Genomic DNA, 22,524 nt, shown 5'->3' with positions numbered 1-22,524 from the left:
TCATGATTGCAGCTGGTCCAGAGTTCCTTGCAGTGGCGAGTAGTCAGGATCCTTGTCGTTGATTGTGACGTCCATAGTACAGTCGTCAATATACTTTTAGAGATGAAGGGTGTGGGTGAGAGCATCTTTGATGAGCATGAGGAAGCACAGTGGGCTAATCTAGTTGTCTAGAGGGACCCCACATGTCATTTATTTATTTTTTTCGAAAGTGTAGACGGGGCCCTGATACCGGACGCGCTGTCGCCTCTCTGGAGAGCCACGTCATGAGCTTGTGAGGAAGTCCGAGACTGCTGGTCTTGCATATAAAAAAACAATGTAGTCCAGAAGATTAAATACTTTCCTGAAATCCACAAAAGCAACAGTTAGAGAGGTTTTCCAGTCCAGGGGGCAGGAGTGTTGAAAGAGAGAGGCGTTGATGATAGATCACAGGGTGTAGCGAGAGATAAGGTGGGATGTGTATGTGTGTGTGTGTGTGTGTGTGTGTGTGTGTGTGTGTGTGTGTGTGTGTGTGTGTGTGTGTGTGTGTGTGTGTGTGTGTGTGTGTGTGTGTGTGTGTGTGTGTGTGTGTGTGTGTGTGTGTGTGTGTGTGTGTGTGTGTGTGTGTGTGTGTGTGTGTGTTTAAATTATATAAAAACATTACATTTTGATAATACTAAGTGTGACTTCATAATTTTCTTTCCCATCAGTGTTCTGCTATACAAACGTCATGCATCGGTCACCCGTATAGTGCAGGATGTCATTTTAATGGGTATACGGTAAATTGTCCATTTTGCACAGTAGAATATCAAGGAGCAATAGACTGTAATTCAACGAACATCTGTTGTAAGGTGTGCTACCCTGATACAGCATGCAGTGCGGATGGTGGGATATGCTTCAGCAAAAGTCATGGAGGATGTACCAATGGGTTTATTAAGAGTGGAACTGGCTCCTGTTGTGACGAAAACGACGAGTGCGAATGCTGTATTCCGGATCCTGCATCCACTGTAAGTTAAAGGTTCTCTCTCTCTCTCTCTCTCTCTCTCTCTCTCTCTCTCTCTCTCTCTCTCTCTCTCTCTCTCTCACTGCATCCGAATCCAGTCCACGCAATCTACCTGACTTTCTGTCCACAAATTTACTAACACCGCTACCAACACCATCCTCTAACTTCTAGAAAATTAATGTGTGTGTGTGTGTGTGTGTGTGTGTGTGTGTGCATGTAATAATAATAATAATAATAATAATAATAATAATAATAATAAACGGTTTATTATTTAGGCAGTTAACTAACTGAAAATGTACATAGGGGTGGGGAAATACTTAACATTAGTCCTAAAGGTAAGTTTAATCTAGAAGGGAATATTGACTGATGGCTCGCACCATGGTGGGAATCGCGCTGAGTCTGTACCGGTCCGTGCGCGGCACCTTTAGGGGCGTTATCTTGTTGTGGTGTCTGGTGTCGAGGTGCGTCAGGCGGCAGCATGTGTCTGAGACGTGGATGTAGTAGTCCCATTCCAAACTTCTCCAGAGCCTCTCGGTGCCTGGTGGATAGTCTGGACAAACTAAGGGTGGTCAGGGCTTCTTCATAGGTGGTGTAGGCAGGGCCAAGGATAACCCTGCACGCCCTTTTCTGCACACTCTCTAGCTGTAGCTGTTGAGTGTGTGTGAGGGAGGAGGACCACGCTGGGGAGGCGTACATGAGTTTGCTGAGGATGAAGGTGAGGTACACCCCCCTTAACTCATCTGTCGGCGTCCCCAGCGACCTGAGTCTGCGCAGCATGTACAGCCTGTAGGTAGCTGATCTTACGGTGCTGGCGACATGCTGCTTCCAGGTCAGCTGGTCGTCCACCGTGACTCCGAGAAGTTTGGCACATCGGACCATCTGGAGGGGGTGAGGGCCCACTGAGAGCTGGGGAGGGGGCACTGGTACAGAGGAAGTACAGAAATGCATCACCACAGTTTTGCTGTGGTTGATGGTCATCCTGCTCTCCTCCGTCCACGTCTGCAGTCGCTCCAGAATTGCTTGCAGTGGCGAATAGTCCGGGTTCTTGGTGGAAACTAGGACGCCCACGGTGCAGTCGTCCACATACTTCCAGCGATGGGGGGTGTCAGTGAGGGCGTCGTTAATGAGAAGGAGAAAGCATAGAGGACCCATCTTGGTCCCCTGGAGGACCCCACATGTCAGCTGTTGGAAATAAGAGACAGAGCCCTGATAGCGAACGGCCTGACGTCTCCCCTGTGAGGAAGTCGGCTAGCCACGCTATCAGGTTATGAAGGAGACCCAGACTTACTGCCTTGCTGATGACAACAGTGTGATCAACAAGATCAAAGGCTTTTTTGAAGTCCACAAAAGCAACAGCTAGAGAGGTGTTTCGCTTGTCCAAGTGGCTGTGGATGAATTCAAGGAAGCTGGTCAGATAATGGGAGGTGGAAGTGGCTTTAATATTTCCAAATTGTCTGATATCCACGGTATTACAAATTTTGGTGTAGGCCTAGTCACACACAAAATCTTCACAAATAAGGCTAGGGATGGGGGTGATAGAGACTGGCCTGAGGTCATTGAGTGACTGTGGACTGGAAGTTTTGGGAATGGGGGTGACGTAAGATGTCTTCCAGTCCGCGAGGCAAGAGTGTTGGGAGAGAGAGGCGTTTATTATGGAGCATAGCGGTGTTGCTAGCTCTACAGCAAACTCCTTGTAAATTTTTATAGGAAGGTCAGTGAGTGTGGTGGATCTTGGTTTGAATTTGAGTATTCTCTTAAAAACATCCACCGCCTGGACAAAGGGGGGAGGGGAGGGAGCGGGAAGATAGGAAGGAAGCGAAGTGGTGTGGAGGGGAGGAAATGTTTGACAGATAGCAGCAAAGTGATTGTTCATCTCCTGAGCCGCGAGATTAGCAGGAAGGTGTGAGGTGCAAGGAAGAGATGAAGTGTGCTTTTATAGGCCACACAAAGCTTTGATCTTAGCGTACCACTGTCTGTTGTTGGTCAGCTTGAGGTGGTGTATCTTGTCTGGGTAATAGCTTGCCTTTGCAGCCTTAATCTCCCTGATCACTCTGTTTCTTAGTTTCCTGTATAGGACCGGGTAGGAGTGGAACGCCTAGGTCCGCTGATGCATGAGTCTTTTAATGTGGGGCGTCATCCAGGAGGCACCAGATGGGTGCGCTGTGACGATCTTGGCTGGGAAGTAGCGGTGGAACGCTTCGGTGGTGGTGGCGACATAATTTTGCCATTTTAAGTGGACGCATTCCACATCCAGCACCTCGGTCCACGGGTGTTGTGTCACCCACTGCCCAAACTCCCTCATGGCTGAGTCAGGGATGGGGCGGTGGGTCCTGGTGACAGCTGACTGGGGGGTCGAGGTGGTGGGTGTGGGTGTTCACAGTATGGAGAGGTGGGTGCTCCATCCCATGGGAGGCAGCAGCTTGGGGGGGCGAGTACTACTGGCCCAGGTCTGTCAGTATAAGGTCGAGGATGGCTTGCTGATGGGTGGGGAAGTTCACGACCTGGGTGAGGTGTAGCTGGTGTAGGATATCGGTGTTATCTAATCTGTTAAAGTCCCCACAGATGACCATTTTGGCGGCAGGATACCTCACCCTCAGGGCATCAGCAGTGTCGATGATGTGAGCGGTGAGTAACTGTGCTGTGGTGGCTCGTGGGGGGGGTGGTACACGACGCACACGATGATGGGATAGCAGGGGGGCGTGACTCCACACCGGAAGGAATATCGACAGGGAGATGTGAGGGGCTAAGGGCAGAGCGGAAGAAAACGGCCATTCCCCCTTCCTGCGTCCTGACCTGAGGTGATGGTAGAGCTGGTAGCCCTGCATCGTGCACACCTCAGGAACAATCTGCCACGCCTCAGTAACCGCTACAGTGTCCGCACAAGTAGAACTCACCGTCACAATCAACTTGTCCATCCTGCTGGCCAGAGACATCGCATTAAATAAGAGGAGGGAGGGAAGACTACCACACACGCGGCATTTCAATGTGCTTGTATTCCTTCTTCTCCAACCTCCGGTCTTCTCTGGCACTGGAGGTCACTACCTTGATGGGACGCACATGTTTCCCTCCCCTCGACCCGCGGCTCCGAAATAGTTTCAACGTCTTAAGGCACTTTATCACGTTGGGCGGCGGGTAACCGGATCCTCGCCTACGACGCAAGAGGTAGTTGCGTTCGTACATTTGCACTGAAGCACACATTATTCTTTATGTGTCAACACGGACTCGCTAAATGTGTTCACAAGTACAACAATCCCACCAGGGCGAGCCTAAAACTAAAAGCTAAAAGTTGAAAACAGAAAAAAAAACTGAGGTCACTATCACTAGGGGGCGGGAAAGGCCAAGAAGCTGGCCGAGGCTGCCCGAGAGCGCCAAAGGTCACACGTCCTGCCCGTGTAAGGTCAAGACTGTGTGTGTGTGTGTGTGTGTGTGTGTGTGTGTGTGTGTGTGTGTGTGTGTGTGTGTGTGTGTGTGTGTGTGTGTGTGTGTGTGTGTGTGTGTATGTATGGATGTGTTACAATTTTACCATTTTTTTCTTGACATTTAGAACAAGACAACTTTATTGTAGTAAAATATTTCTTCATTATTATGGCCTAATCTATTTCACCTACAGTGTAATATTTCTAACCCATCTATCTCTGAAACTGAACTCAACTGAGTGTCGGAAACGACTCAATATGGACATGTTCTTTCTCCTGCCTACTCTTTTGAGACTTCTGTCACCTGACCTTGATCTTGATCTTGATGGTACAGGTGGCACAGGATCAACCCTGAGCCAGGATTTTGGATTGGCAACTCCTGTAGAAGGAAAAAAAAAAAAGAGAAACGAACAGCATCCTCTATCCTAATTGTTTATACATCTGGCACGCCATATTCTCTCTCTTTCACCGCCCCAATCATCCTTTCATTCGCCTCTCTACACAGTCCCAGCAACAACACCATCCATTCCTTTCCTGTCTTCTCCACTCTTTCATTCCTATCATGCCCTAACTCGGTCAGTATCACTTGCATCATTTCATTCCTGTCTATGGCATACTTTACACACTCAAGCACCACATTTTCCACCGTCTCTTCCTCTCCCATGTCACACATCTGGCACACTTTGCTGCGGGACTCAGACCACCTGTAACTCCCTGCATTCACATCCATACACTGTGCCCTCGCTCGGAAGAGATCATCGCCCAGGCTTCCATCATACCACCTTTCATACCTCGGGGCCTCTTTCTCCTTGTACCATTCCAGGGTCTTCTTTCTTTCCATTTAATTCTTCCATTCATTCAGTCCCACACATTTCACTTCTTTATCTATCTCATTCTTCCATTTTCTCACATCACATTCGGCTCCCACTCTGCCTCCTCTTGTTACCACCCATTCACGCTCATTTTGATTCCTCCCTGCCATTTTTATCGCCCACACAACTTGCAGTTCATTCCTGTCTGTCATTCTCATGCATCTCTTCCTCCATTTGCTTCCACTTTCATTCCACAGGTACACCTTCCTTGCTATTCTTGCATCATCCATTCTCTCAAGCCTAATCTTGTACCTAAGTGTGGCTTTTGTGAGTCTTTCTCTAAAGGTGCTCCATCCCATGTCACCTCTCAAGGCTTCGACTGCTGTGCACCTCGGTGCACTCAGTGCCATCCTTGCTACTCTTTTCTGGCCCCCTTCTAACTTATCAATTTCACTTTCATTCCATGCAATCACATCCATACCAGACACACTCTTCCACACTTCTCTCAACACATCATACTTACTTGCTCTCAGCCTTGCCGCGCTTCCCAATCGACCTACCCACTGGTTTACCATACTTATCTTTTCATTTTTTGCCTTTGCACATCCACTAGGACTCATCCACATCCCTAAGTACTTGTATTCTTGCATCTGTCTCAACTCATTCTCTCCAAGTCTCCATACCACATTACTCTCATCCTCTGACCTATTCACAATCATTACTTTGCTTTTCTCACTGTTAAACCTTACTCCAAAATCTTTACCATAGCCATCCACCACATCCAACAAACTTTGAAGCTCATCTGCCGATTCACCCATAACAACTACATCATCTGCATAAAGGAAAACACATACTTTATCATTCCCCACACTTACCCCTACATTCATTTTTCTCATCCTGGCTGCTAGCTCCTCTGTATACAGGCTAAAGAAGGTTGATGACAATATACAGCCATGCCTAACTCGTCTCTCACTCTTCACCCAGTCTGTTTCTATGTCTCCTAGTCTGTATCTAGCTCTTGTGTCCACATACATACTTTGCACTATGTTAACTCTCTTTGCACTCAATCCAGTCTTTTCTAAGACTCTACCTAGCATTTCTCTGTTCACTCTATCATAAGCTTTCTCTATATCCATAAAACCTAGGTACAACTTACCCCCTTCCTTCTTTTTCTTCTCAATCATTTCATTCACTACAAACATACTGTTCTCAGATATCCTATCCCCACGAAAACTATTCTGTTCTTCACCCAGCACTCCAGCTCCCTCAATCCATTTACACAGTCTCTCATTCAACACTGCACTGAAACCTTTACCTATTGTATTCACTAATGCAATTAGCCTGTAGTTCTTCAGCTCATTCTTACTCTTAAATCCCCCCTTATGCAATAGACACACTCTGCTCTCATTCCACTTTCTTGGCACTCTCTCTTCATCCCACACCCGGTTGAATAATTCAGTCATTCTATCTATCACTACCTCCCCACCATTCTTGTAGAACTCATAGGGTACATCATCTGGACCTGCTGCCTTGCCATTCTTCTGCCTTCTCACAAACCTCTCCACTTCATCCCTACTGATTCTTTCATCCAGTTCATCTGCATTCTTCCTTTCCAGTGTTACACATCCTTCTCTCACACTAAACATCTCACCTACTCCACCTACTTCTTCCCAGAACCCTTTGATTGCTTCCCTGATTCTCTCCTTCTCTTTTATAACTACACCCTGCACTTTTATACTCTCTACACCAACACTGCCTGACATATTCCCACCTCTCATGAACTTGTACCATTCACGACCACTTTCCATACCTTTCTCCCTTAAAGATTGAATCACACTCCATTCACTCTTCACTTTAGCATTCATTATCATTCGTCTTGTCAACCGCTGCGGCTTCACATACGCTGCCCATGCATTCTGATACTCATTCTCTGCCTCATCGCTTTCATGGCTCTTTTTCCTCACTTTGAATTCACTCACCTTCACTTAGAATTCCAGGCGTTGTCAACTCTCCTGTGTTACCATCTTCTTAGAAGACAAATTCCTTCACAAGAGGAATAGCATAGTGTATGGAGCACATTGATCTGTTCGATACCTTAATTACACAAGTCAAATTAATTTATGTGTTGGGTGTTTTTTTTTTCCTATTTAACACATGCAGTTGTATTTCAGAGATTATAATTGGTTCTGTATTTTGCGTTGTTAATCTCACCATTTCCGTGTTAGTACAATATTATAAGTAATATTATGGATTTGAAGAAATGTAAAGCAATAAAAGTTCTATTTCATTAAAACATCTTGAACATATGATAATGATGCTACAGTTAACTTTCAACATGTGTTCCCTTTTCAGTGCATATCTAACTGCTTCTCCGACGGCAATCCTTTAATAGCAAGAGATGGAGACTGTTCTTGTCCTAGTTCTACCGGCTATGTTGTTGGAAATAGTTGCGGGACCAATTGCTGCAAGTTATGCAAGCCAGACTTCGCCTGTTGCGCTGAAGGAGGGAAATGCTACACCGATGCTTGTCCTTCTGGACTTATGCTGGCAGAAAGAGGAACTTGTAATGATGTTAACAACTGCCACTGCTGTGTTCCGTAAGTTAAGTCAGGTCTTCTGAAAGTGTCTGTAGCTTTGATTGATTTATTGTCAACTAGAGATCAGTTGATTTGCATGAAGTGTTGATATTACCTGGTGTGGTATGTCGAGAGGTCAGCCTCTTAAGGCTGTGTGGTAGGGCGAGTGTGACGTGAGGATGACCTGTAGCCAGACCTTTGATTATGTGCTGATTCAGGAGAGATACATTTCACACATTGCTACATGATGGCGTGCTCTCTCTCTCTCTCTCTCTCTCTCTCTCTCTCTCTCTCTCTCTCTCTCTCTCTCTCTCTCTCTCTCTCTCTCTCTCTCTCTCTCTCTCTCTCTCTCTCTGTCTCTCCTGGAACAATTAGTCAGCAGCTGTTATTGATAAATTATATATTATGAGTAAAATTCGTAAAAAAAACAATATTACTGGAGCAGAGCTAAGTGGGTTACAATTGCAAAAAAATAAAAAATAAGCATGTCTTCCAAGAGAAATTATAGTAATGTGCATAAATCATGATTCAAAATGGCGCATATTAAAGTGAACCTGAGAAACAGATGTAGCAAGGTATAGATAATGAATGAATGAGTTCATTTACTTTATGCAAATAAATGTATAAGAGGCGACATATTGTGTTGTGATCGTGGAGAAGTGGTGTAAAATTATTAAGAAATTACGGTCCAATAATACTGACGGTTTCAGAGCGGGAGGGTGACGTGGGAAGAGATAGGAAGGAGGAGGTGAGGGGACGTAGGTCTCTGGGGGATATTTTTGTGGAAGCATTATGGCATGGGAACGAATGAGGAGAATACACGTGTGTCACCGAAGCGTCAGATAGGTATGCCAAGAGTGAGATTGAGATTTGAGCGTGGCATACCACATAACAATCAACAGGCAAGGCCAATAAGACCACTGGCTCGGGGCTTAAGATAAATGAACACATGTCTGGAAAAAATATAATTAAACAATTGTTAGTGGATGGGCAAGCAAGGCGCAGAGAGATAATTTGGTATGGATACTAATAATATTATGAGAGAGAAACAATACAGCCAGGAGATATACTTGAACAAGATAATTTTATGGAAAATTGGTGTGTTAACAGACTGGAAGAAGGGCGTTTTAAATGGAGACGAACGAAGGAAGAAAACATCGAAACACTAAGATAACATAATTACATAAAGCAATGACTCAAAAACGATTGAAATTAACTGATGCAAATAATGTAGCAGTCAAAAATTATACAACAGTTACAAAAGAGTATAATCGCACTCATTATCCTTCTTTATTTCAAAATATCTATCAGATTGCTTCTGTAGAGCATGATCTTCTCATCACTCAGGCGATACATCACGTCCTGAACAGCGTGCAACACACCACGGCGATTTTTTCCATTGCTTATTTACTTTTCCATTAGTAAACACTTTCCCTGAACTAGATCAAGAAAGATACCAAGAACATTTTCATGATTAAGTATGAATAATTAATTTTCTTTAGAAAAATGTCTTTCTTTGTTTTTAATTTCCCGAATTTGAAAAGTAAAAAAGAATAAATCTCACTTAAGCAAATAATGATGTTTTCTTTCCTTGTTATCATGCTAGGATGAACACAAGACAAGGTGTGCATACTGAGTGTTAACGGGACTAATGGGCTTCTTGCAAATAAGCAAATGCTTTGACAGCGAGGAGGGAGGCGGTCTTCAAAAAGATTATTATTTGTAATTGCACAGGTAGGAGGAGAGTTACTTCAATGGCTGGTCAGTAATCAATACTACATTAAGCATATTTATGGATTGGTTTAAGGCACCATAATAATGAGGCCATATGATGACAAGTCAGGAACAAGCAGACAGCATAGTAAGGCAGGACTGTACGTAACACAGGTGGCTACACTAGGTAACGCTTGCAATATCCCAGAGTACTTAAGGAATGCAAAGAGGTTATTAGTGAGCCGTTAGTTTCTGTCTTTAGGAAATCACTTGAGTCAGGAGAGGTACCAGTAACGTGGAGGCAGGCTAATGTACTACCCATCTTTAACAAAGGAGATAAAACTATAAATAAATTATAGACACATCAGCTTAACTTCTCTTGTAGGTAAAGTAATGGAATCAATAATAGTAAAGAACATTAGGGAGCATTTAGACAAACATAACTTGATTAATCAGTCACAGCATGGCTTCAAGAAGGGGAGGATGTCTTCCCTGACGAACTTGTTAAGTTTTCACAGTAAAGTGTACAAGGCAGCAGATAATGGTGATAGTTATGACATCTTATTTTTAGACTTAAGTAAACTGTTTCAGAAAGCTCCTGAGAAAGAATAGGGCGCACGGGATAGATGGGAAGGTGTTAGGCTGGATAAGGTCATGGGTAAGCGACAGGCGACATAGAGTTGTAATAAACGACTCTAAATCCGAGTGGCATCATGTAATTAGTGGGGTGCCAGAAGGATCAGTATTAGGGGCATTGTTGTTGCTTTTTTTTTTGTATATATATATATATATATATATATATATATATATATATATATATATATATATATATATATATATATATATATATATATATATATATATATATATATATATATATATATATATATATATATATATCCTCCTCAGGAGGAGGACGCAGTAGACACCTGCCAAATCGGTAATTACTCCCAGTGTTAAAGCACTGTTCAGGGGGTGCTGTGAACTTATCATTAAACCCAGCTGTGACCTCACTGAACGTTTCCCTTTGTCTCTCACAACACAAGGGGGCAGTCACAGCCTGCCCTCTAAACACAACTCTCTTCCTCCACACAAAACTACAAGCACCTAATAACACACACACCTTCACTCAAAAATTCTAAAATTATCATGGCGACTCCTACACCAGCTTCGGAGTCCCCATCTGGGGAGGGGACCATAAATGTCCCCAGGTCGGACTGCCTTTCTGTCGGCGACCCTAAGTTTCTTGACACCCTCCTCAACATTTTCTTAATTAACTTCTGCAACATTCGCGGTCTAAGATCTAATTTTCAATCTGCAGAACACCACCTCTCCTCTTCTAAACCTCATCTTCTTTTCCTCACACTGAAACTCAGGTGTCTGAGGCAACTGACAGTAGCCCCTTTTCTGTTCCCTCCTACTTGCTCTATCCTCATTTTCGATGCAGAGCTGGATGCTGCGTTTATGTGCGCAATGATTTAACCTGCTCTCGTGCCCACGTTCTTGAATCTTCCGAGTTTTCCACCATCTGGCTACGACTACAGAGTCACTCTCATACTAAATTTATCTGTGCTGTATACCTCTCACCTAACTCCTCTGACTACAAGAAATTCTTTGACTACTTAACTTCCAAGGTGGAGCACATTCTGACCCTCTTCCCTTTTGCAGAGATCTCCATTCTTGGAGACTTCAATGTTCACCACCAGCTTTGGCTTTCCTCTCCCTTCACTGACCATCCTGGTGAACTATCCTACAACTTTGCTATCCTCCATGACCTAGAGCAATTGGTGCAACATCCTACTCGTATTCCTGACCGTCTTCGGGATACGCGCAACATTCTTGACCTTTTCCTGACCTCTAATCCTTCTGCTTATGCTGTTACCCTTTCTTCTACATTGGGCTCCTCCGATCACAATCTCATATCTTTATCTTGTCCTATCACTCCAATCCCTCCTCAGGATCCCCCTAAGCTTCCGTGTCAGAGACCCGTCTTTGTGTGCTGAGCGCATAACAGAGGTGATAGTGTCGGGCATGGAGGCATACATTCCTCACTCTTTTTCTCGTCCTAAACCTTCTAAACCTTGGTTTAACACAGCTTGTTCTCGTGCTATACATGATAGAGAGGTGGCTCACAAAAGATACTTAAGCCTTCCATCACCAGAATCTCATGCACTTTATATTTCTGCCCTGAACCATGCCATGTCTGTTCTCCAACTAGCCAAAAACTCTAGGCATCTAGCCAAAAATATCTCCAATAACTTTACTTCTTCTTCTTTCCCTCCTCTATTTCAATCAGATGGCACCACTGCTATCACATCTATTTCTAAAGCTGAACTCTTTGCTCAGACCTTTGCTAACAACTCTACCTTGGACGATTCTCGGCTTGTTCCTCCCTCTCCTCCACCCTCTGACTACTTTATGCCACCTATTAAAATTCTTCGCAATGATGTTTTCCATGCCCTCGCTGGCCAACACCCTCAGAAGGCCTATGGACCTGATGGGGTTCCTCCTATTGTTCTCCGAAACTGTGCCTCCGTGCCTGCACCTTGCCTAGTCAAAATCTTTCAGCTCTATCTATCAACATCTACCTTTCCTTCTTGCTGGAAGTTTGCCTACATTCAACCTGTTCCTAAAATGGGTGACCATTCTAATCCCTCAAACTACCGTCTTATTGCTTTAATTTCCTGCCTATCTAAAGTTATTTAATCTATCTTCAACAGGAAGATTCTTAAACATCTATCATTTCACAACCTTCTATCTGATCGCCAGTATGGGTTCTGTCAAGGCCGCTCTACTGGTGATCTTCTGGCTTTCCTTACTGAGTCTTGGTCATCCTCTTTTAGAGATTTTGGTGAAACTTTTGCTGTTGCCTTGGACATATCAAAACCTTTTGATAGAGTCTGGCACAAAGCTTTGATTTCCAAACTACCCTCCTACGGTTTCTATCCTTCTCTCTGTAACTTCATCTCAAGTTTCCTTTCTGACCGTTCTATTACTGCTGTGGTAGACGGTCACTGTTCTTCTCCTAAATCTATTAACAGTGGTGTTCCTGAGGGTTCTGTCCTGTCACCCACTCTCTTCTTATTATTCATTAATGATCTTCTATACCAAACTTCTTGTCCTATCCACTCATACGCTGATGATACCACCCTGCACTTTTCCACGTCTTTTCATAGACGTCCAACCCTTCAGGAGGTAAACATATCACGCAGGGAAGCCACAGAACGCCTGACTTCTGATCTTTCTAAAATTTCTGATTGGGGCAGAGCAAACTTGGTATTGTTCAATGCCTCAAAAACTCAATTCCTCCATCTATCAACAAGACACAACCTTCCAGACAACTATCCCCTCTTCTTCAATGACACTCAACTGTCCCCCTCTTCTACACTGAACATCCTCGGTCTGTCCTTTACTTATAATCTGAACTGGAAACTTCACATCTCATTTCTATCTAAAACAGCTTCTATGAAGTTAGGTGTTCTGAGAAGTCTCTGCCAATTATTCTCACCCCCCCAGTTGCTAACTCTGTACAAGGACCTTATCCGTCCATGTATGGAGTATGCTTCACATGTCTGGGGGGTTCCACTCATACTGCTCTTCTAGACAGGGTAGAATCAAAAGCTTTTCGTCTCATCAACTCCTCTCCTCTAACTGACCATCTTCAGCCTCTCTCTCACCGCTGCAATGTTGCATATCTAGCTGTCTTCTACCGCTATTTTTTTAATGCTAACTGCTCTTCTGATCTTGCTAACTGCATGCCTCCTCTCCTTCCATGGCCTCGCTGCACAAGACTTTGTTCTTTCTCTCACCCCTATTCTGTCCACCTCTTTAACGCAAGAGTTAACCAGTATTCTCAATCATTCATCCCTCTCTCTTGTAAAATCTGGAACTCCCTGCCTGCTTCTGTATTTCCACCTTCCTATGACTTGAATTCCTTCAAGAGGGAGGTTTCAAGACACTTATCCATCAATTTTTGACCACTGCTTTGACCCTTTTATGGGACTTGCATTTCAGTGGGCATTTTTTTTTTTTATTACATTTTTGTTGCCCTTGGCCAGTGTCCTTCCTACATAAAAAAAAAATACATATATATATATATATATATATATATATATATATATATATATATATATATATATATATATATATATATATATATATATATATATATATATATATATATATATATATATATATATATATATATATATATATATATATATATATATATATATATATATATATATATATATATATATATATATATATATATATATATATATATATATATATATGATGCCATTGCCTTGGAGGCAGATTTTGACAGGATGAACAAATGGACAGACAAATGGCAAATGCAATTAAATATCAACAAATGCCAAGTACTTAACGTAGATAGAGGAAGACCACACAGTAGGTAAATAATAAACAACGAAGCTCTGATAGGTTCAGGGTATGAAAAAGTTTAGGAGTTATAGTTATTTCTTATCTCAGTCTAAGAAAGCAAAGCATAGAGGCCAGAAACAGGACGCATAGGATATTAGGATTAATTTTTAGGAGTGTTAAAAGTAGAAGGCTGGAAGTAATATTAAAATAATATTTAGCGATGGTCAGACCTCATCGAGACTACGCTGTGCAGTTCTGGTCCTCATATTACAGGAAGGATATAGGTCTACTAGAATCAGTGCAAAGGATACAGGGGATGAGGAGCATTCCTTACAAGGCGAAACTGAAGCTGTTAAATTTATATTCTTGTAGAGAGACGTAGTTTAAGAGGAATCCTGATAGAAGGTTATAAGTGGTATAGGGGTTATAACAAGGGGACATAAGCAAAATTCTTAATATCAATAACCAGGGCAGAACAAGAAATAACAGGTTGAAGCTTGAAAAATTTATGTTTAAAAAAGAGAAAGGAAGAAACTAGTTCTCAAATAGAATGGTAGATGAATGGAACGGACTCAGTAATCAAGTTGTTCGTGCTAAGACATTACGGAATTTTAAGAGAAGATTGAACGGCTTTATGGATGGGTATGATAGGTGGAAATAGGCAGGCATATTTCATACAGGGAGTGCCACGGGTAGGCCTCGTAGCTTCTTGCAGTTTCCCTTATTTCTTATGTTGTTATGTTCTTGTGTTGGGCCTTGTCCACTATGATTGTGTGTTTCATGAGGTGCGTCATGTTCACTGTGTGCTTCATGTGTCGAGTCGTGTCCACTGTGTGCTTCATGAGGCGCGTCATGTTCATTGTGTGCTTTATGAGGCACGTCGTATTCACTGAATGCTTCATGAGGCGCGTCGTGTCCATTGTATACTTCATGAGGCATGTCGTATTCACTGTGTGCTTCGTGAGGTGCGTCGTGTCCAGTGTGACTGTGTGCTTCATGAGGCGCGTCGTGTCCAGTGTTATTGTATGCTTCATGAGGCGCGTATTGCCCACCACTGTAATATCATTATGCTTCATGAGGCGCGTAGTGTTACTGGTAATGCTGAAATACAATGCTCTCGGTGATTTCAGCACATCTAAGCTCTTTGTGGAGCTGGTGCGCATAGACAGATTCCTGCCTTTCACTGCCAGTACAGCAAGTTTGTACACATTGCTACATGATTGCGTATTCTCTACATGTATGTCTCTATGTACCTCTCTCTCTCTCTCTCTCTCTCTCTCTCATTTCATTTCCTTAAAATTATAATGCACTATAGTTGTTAAAACCGAGTGTCAATAAAGTATTTCTGTTCAAGATCATTCCATAATCGTGTTGCCATTCCACTCTTTTTAGTTCTTCTTTGAGACATGTCACAATCTCTTAGTCACTTATGATCGTACGATCCCGGTTATCTTTCCATGAAAGTGGACGTTATACTGATTCCGAAAAGCTTTAAAGGTCTGGATTTTTAAAGGCTCCGAGTGCCTACCCGTCCTATCCGAAATCGCCAAAATTACATCCTCGAACTCTACCCTTAGCTTGTCACAGCACACCTGGAATCACCTGTAATACCAGATCAATGTTGGAGGAGTAGAAAAAAACGATTACTTTTTATTACAACTACATATATTAATACTAATGATAATTCAAAAACAACATGAGGTAGTACACGTTAATACATGACGTTCTCATCACTTCACACAACACCAGAACCCATTTACACCTCCACCAGTCACTGAAATATTTCCCTCAGCCGCAGGAATTTACTCAGACGCTATTACCGCGCCCCCAGACAATAATTCCCATATTTCACCTCTTCAAACCTCACAGGGCATCACCATCATCGCCAATGATTACCCATAACACCATAACATCATCCCTAAAATCACCAATACACCACAACACCAGCTTCCAAGGTCAACACCACAGCCTTCACTCACAAAATGGCTACCAGTTTGTCCTATGACCCCTTCGAACAGCATCACCGGCACAACTCACCAACCGAATTTCAGCGGACAAGAGTTCCTGGTACTACAAAAGACTCACTAACATGATCCTGGATATCAAAGTTATATCGCTACACAACTAATACTTCCACACACTCACTCCATCACCAATCCACACCAAAATTCTTCCCTGAAAAACACATTCCCTGCTTTCTACCTCACGACCCAAGCCCCTCCTTGGAATGTGTTGTTGCCCACTGAAACTCCCCTCCTTTCAACATCTTTCCACCTCAATTACACTTCCTCCCTTATACATACGAAGATTTAGAAAACTTAAATTATGAAGAGAACAATACTACATGATATAAAATGAGTAAATAAGTCTAACACTAACTTATAACCAATAATAAGGATAATGTCCGAAAGCCAGGTAACCGGAATACTGGGGACACTAAGAAAACGTGTTCCTTTTCAAGGTAAACTCGATCAATAACATGAGCCCTCCCCCCCCGCCCCCCCCCCAAAATAAAAAAATAAAAAAAATATATATATATATATATATATATATATATATATATATATATATATATATATATATATATATATATATATATATATATATATATATATATATATATATATATATGCTAACGATTGGTTCTAGACAATTTTCATTACAGAGATTTCCTATCTTATAAAAAAATTCCTTATCTTATGTCACATAGCAATGTGTTGATGCTACTTTAGTTTATTATCAATAACTTCTTTTAGAAATTTACCTTGTCTTCGATTATTGATTTTAACATTTATGTAGTGTGGTTGCGTTTAGATGTGTTAACATATAATGTGTTTTTGACATTTAATGTTAACTTATTGCTCTTTAGACAATTTCCAACATGTGCTATTTCTTTATTGAATGTGGAAGTTAAGTTAAGCAAGTTCATTTCTTGAAGAAATATGCTCGTGTCGTCTGCAAAAAAGTATCAATTCCAGATTATTGGAGCACAAGGGTTATGTCATCAATAAATTTTAAGAGAGAGAGAGAGAGAGAGAGAGAGAGAGAGAGAGAGAGAGAGAGAGAGAGAGAGAGAGAGAGAGAGAGAGAGAGAGAGAGAGAGAGAGATTGGCTCAGTGCTAACTTTTATGTTTATCCCAGACTTGATATATAAGCACAGTCTTGATATAAGAATAACTTTACAACGAACTCGAAGCATAATTTTAAGAATCTTTGTGAATAATGCCTCTGCTCACAACGGGGAGGTGGAAGTAGGAATTTTTAAGGAGGATATTTTGAGATACTTGGACCTCTAAATATTGATATATTCACGTCTGTTTATCTTCCCTGAATCACTCTTCTCCCACTGTGAGATGGCATACTCACTCATGTGTGTGTCGACTTTGTAAGGAATTGCAGGTTGACTGGTATTCCTGATTTTTACATAGGTTATAGTTTGAGATTTTCCTAGTACATTTTGTTAGTAGAGTAGTTGATATGGTAGTAACCATGTATTCCCAAGATAAAATGATAAGCGATGTAAAAGAACAGGAGTGTCTTTCAGGTGTTAGGTCAAGGGCGTCAGGTCCCAGGTCCCATGGGGCGGCGTCCGAATCCGGAACATTGCTTAGCCACACCTAGGCATGGCCTCATAACACTCAGTGACACTCAGGCCGCAAGTAATATCAATAAAATAAATAAATGCGTGTGTGTGTGTGTGTGTGTGTGTTTAGGCAGTTAACAAATTGAAAATGTACATAAGGGGTGGGGAAAAACTTAACATTAATCCTAAATGTAAGTCTAATCTAGGAGGGAAATACTATTGATTGATGGCTCGCACCATGGTGGGAATCGAACTGAGTCTGTACCGGTCCGTGCGCGGCGCCTTTAGGGGCGTTTTCTTGTTGTGGTGTCTGGTGGCACGGACCGGGCGAGGCGCGTCAGGCGGCAGCATGTTTCTGAGACATGGATGATGCAGTAGTCCCTTTCCAACTGTGTGTGTGAGTGTGTGTGTGTGTGAGTAGTTGGGAAATTGCCATGGGGGTCGCTTATCCTGAAATGGCTTACCACCCAGTCCATATTACATGGGGACCTGGGTGGCAAAACCATATCAGGATAGACGACCTCCATGGCAATTACCCGGAGTGGCGATCCATTTCAGGATGGAGACCCTGGCTGTAAATAGGGTGTTGGGGGATTGGGGAGGGGAGGGAGGGGAAGGGGGAGGATGGGGATCCCACCTCCATCCCAGGAGCGACTCTGATGGCATGCCATATTGCGAATGGGGACCTGATCAAGTTGCAAATAGGGAACCTGGCAGCAATTTTCCGTAGACTTCAGTGGCAGTCCATTTCAGGATGGAGACCCAGGCTTGGGAAGGGGAGGGGGGTGATTCACGACGGCAACACCAGGGGGGGGGGAGCGGGACGGTGACAGCGACACTGACGGAGAGGTGTGGGGTGTGGGTCTCTATCCTTCGGCGACGATGGAATGACTAAATGAATCAATAATGGTGGGTGGAAAATAATTGAATGAAGAGGGGGGTGGACTGGCGGCCAGACGTGGAAGCCACCCGCCACACACGCGTGGTTTAGGGGACTCTCTTGGCATGCCATGTATGCCACCTTTTTATTCACGTGAATCCTGGAGGGTAGGATGACTAAGTGTTGCCATAGCGTGTTCCCTCCGACACCTCAGTACATTCCAAGGTCGTCGCCGCTGGATGATCAAGGTCGGGGGGAAGGGGAATGGGGTGGGGGAGGCCTTAACGTGTCAGGAAAGTGGCAGGCGACGCCGCCAGGCCCCATGCGGCCTTACGCCGCCATGCGGCGCTTTTTTTTCTTTTTTTTTGAGCGGGAACGGGAAGATGAGGGCTATAGAATGGACCGCCGCGTGGGCGTCACGCGGTAGTCGCCCGCGCGGATCCTGGACGGCCTGGGTGGCGAGACTTGCCATCACGCGTTCCCTCCGACATCTCAGTACATCCCCTATGGTCAAGGTCGTCGCGACTGCCCCACGTGGTCCCGTTACCTGCCCATCCTTTTTACCTGGAGGAAGTGTCTGTGATGGCTGGGGCGGAGCGGTTGCCTCTTCCACTTTCACTGACCACCAGCGGCGTGGCTGACGTAATACTTATGCCGGATGGCAGCCTAATTATTATTATTATTATTATTATTATTATTATTATTATTATTATTATTAGAAAGGTTATGCAGAGTCAATGGGACATTTTATTTTTATTAGGACAAATACAGCTCATTGCTTATTAGGGCAAATACATCTCTTTCATTCAAAACATTTGCGAATTGAAGGCGAAGATATCATCGTCATCGCTGTCAATGACGGGCGTAGTTTTAATAACTCTAGGAATCAGCTTCTTACGAGGGACGGCTGGAGCAATGGGGAGTTTTGGTGTGCTGTCATCCTCTGGCGTGTTAGGGGGAATATTTTTTTTTTCTGTTTTCCTGCGACTTCTTCTTCACCTCCTGACCCTCTTTGCCGCCTACTGCCGACTCATCTGACCGCCGCGGCTGTGTTTCGGTCGGAGGCGGCATCAGCGACTCCTGAGGTGGCGGCATCGACTGCTGTGCTTGCTGCTGCTATTGCGACTCCTGTCCTGATGGAGCATCAGGAGGTGGGCTGACCGGCAGCGGCGAAATGTTGTCATCGCTTAAGATCAATTTCTTCTTTGCAGGTTCTGACATTTTCTCCACATTGACATCTCATGGTCAGCACGGCTTCGCTTACCCCCAGCATCGCCCAGATAGATATCAAAGTGGAAAGAGATGCGTTCTGTAACAGACAAAAAAAAAAAAACGATGAGAACAATGGAAAAGTTTTTATTTTCCCCTCCTCCTCTCCCTCTTCTTATTCATTGGCAAAGAACGTTAATGTAATTTACAATGGTGAAGATGCGAGATGGCATGCAAGGCAATGGTGTACTCACCCGCAGTTCTCAAGATGAAAAGTTTGTCAGCTTGCTCCATTCTTGGAGATGAGGCTTCGACGTCCGACTGGGTTGAGAGGTGATGGCGAAGTGACGCTTATCCGTCAGCAATTACCCCATATTGATCCCCTTTCCCCCCCCCCCAAATCTACCTTATTACCGCTTTAAAAATGTTACGACATCTCGCTCGGCTGCCGGCTGGGCAAAATGTAGGCATGCATTGGGGCATTTTACGAAATATTACGTAAGCCATACGAGTAATTTTTTTTGTCATTATATAGATATTGATGTTTTTTGAAGGTGGCGTGAATAATACACATTGTACATTTAAATGTATGCAAACTCAGTAGAAGGCAAAAGAACATGCAATAAATGCCGCACACGAGGGAATTCAGCCCCTGAAGTCGATAATTTAATGTGCTAATTTTTATATGTGGACAAGTTTGCATAAAATGATGTAAGACAGTGGAATTGTATTCGGGGTGCAAGTTATAGCTATCGTAATAGCCTATGGTCTGACTTTGAAAATTAAGATAAACAGTAATCCAGTGGCCCATGGTCTTTGAGTCACTCAATGTATTTAGGATGAAAACGCATGGCTTCGCCTGTTTTCTGGCAAGATTTATCAGATCTGTCACACGGCGATGGTCGTGACAGCCTAAAAAATAAACTCGATCACCCAAGATGCCTGCTTGACCGGCCTGTATTTCATGTGCATTCATGACGGATTATGCGCGGACAATGCAGCGAACGTGACGATAATGATCAATTTCTATGACGCCAGTAGTGTCGCCGAAAAACATGATGACGCGGTTGTGATTACGTTCCTTAGCAAAAGACAGATTAATTCTTAGATTTCCTGATTTATCCAGAGTGATGGCATTGTGCACGTCCTCCGTCACAAAGTTAAAGAAACATACTGTCCGACCTTTATTAAAAGCATCAAATGTTAGGGAATTTAATGTGTCCAATCCTAGTGACTCAAGGGTCGTGTAAAACAATTTCGACGCGTGATGTGGGAAAGAGCTGCGAACGTTATAAATGGTCGCCCCGTTCACGGTGATATGTACATGTGACAGATCGGCGTGTTGAAAATATAAACCATTCTTATCAATTACGCCTTGTAGACTGTCCATATCAACTATTGCCATGGTCAAATTTTGAAGTATGATTTGCGCGAAAGGTAATTCGGTAATCAAAGACGTTTGATTGGCGGCTAACACATACGTTTTATTGAGCGTTCTATTAAAAGTGTATTGCATTGGATTTAGAGTCAAGGAGTTATTTAACGATTGTAGGCGGGCGGATGTGGCGTGACGCGGTCAACCCATAATTTAGCCATCTCGAGTTTAAATTTGAAACTGCTGGCATCTTGGTGTGAATTAAGAATCCATGTTTTGTTAGCCAATTCTAATCGAATTCTCACATAAACAGAGTCAAGTAGATAAGCATGCAGACTTGATATATCCGAAAACAAAGGCGCAGTCATCGAAATGCCGTGCGTTTTACAATCTTTTATCATTTGTTTCTCATCTTTATTCCCCCCAGTGAAATAGTCTTCATCAAATTTATTGATTATGCCATTTGATCCATCATAATTGCGGTGGTAGAAGGCGACGCGTCCGATAGGGTCAATTTGATCCTGAGGGATTGTTGTAATCATTTTAATGAAGGCGTGATAGTTGAACAAAGAGGATGACTCCACAAACTGTTCGTTAAAATAACAAGCGCATGACTTAAACATCATATTATTCAAACCATTACTAAAAACAACGTGATGGTCATCGTCTAGTCTGCCTTCATCGCGCTAACTCGCAATTCTAGAGACAGTGTTGATAGATCCAAAAATTGCCCTGGAATACCATGCAGTCTAAATTCAATGTAAGGATCGTTAATCCCCGCATGATTATTAGCATTAGCGTCTAAATTAACGGGTAATACGTCTAACTTTCCCCTTACAGCGACTGACGATTCGATGGTATGCAGGTGATTCACCTGCGGAAAATTTCCAGACAAAACATAATGTATCGGATGCCGCCATTGTGTCAGTGCAGCTTCGTAAAATCTGCCAAATCGCAAGTTAAAATGACGGACGGTTTAGGAGCGATAATATTTCGTCGCAGAAAGCGTTTCAGTGTCGGCTTGTGAAGCGTATAAGTGCGGACGCCCTGCAGAAATGCCCCCACCTCGCGGAGTGTTAGATTCTTATCCCTTTCCTTCCCCTCTCTGTAGAGTGCTTGCACACCTCCTAAAGCCGCAGGATTTGTCATATCCCGGTAAAGTTCATCCAAAACGGCGTTCATAGCAAATAGACTTTCTCACAGGGTGGCTCATCCACAATATTCGTGCGCAGTTGAATTTCTTCGGGTGCGTTTGGGGATAAATCACACAACTAATAACCGTGATCTTGTCTAAGCACATTTTTATAAATTTCCACAAAGTGGCGCGCTCCTTTCCATAAAGTTGCCTGCCCAGACATTCAATTTGATATATATCTCTGTTTCTCATAAGAATGTAATGTGAGGCATTTAAAGTTATCGTTCTAGCATACTTTCCGGGGAAAAAGACATTCTGTGCTATCATTATAACTAACAAATTTTTATGTCTCCCTTTGGTGAAAGCCTCTGCTATCGTTTGAGAATTGCCAGCAGTGAGGAAATTGTCATCTAATATCACGAGTGTGTGCGTTTGCGGGTCGGCGTATGGGCTGTCATCA

The sequence above is a fragment of the Scylla paramamosain genome, chromosome 21 (assembly GCF_035594125.1).
Source record: "Scylla paramamosain isolate STU-SP2022 chromosome 21, ASM3559412v1, whole genome shotgun sequence".
NCBI classification, from domain to species: Eukaryota; Metazoa; Arthropoda; class Malacostraca; order Decapoda; family Portunidae; genus Scylla; species Scylla paramamosain.
This window is presented reverse-complemented; position numbering follows the sequence as displayed.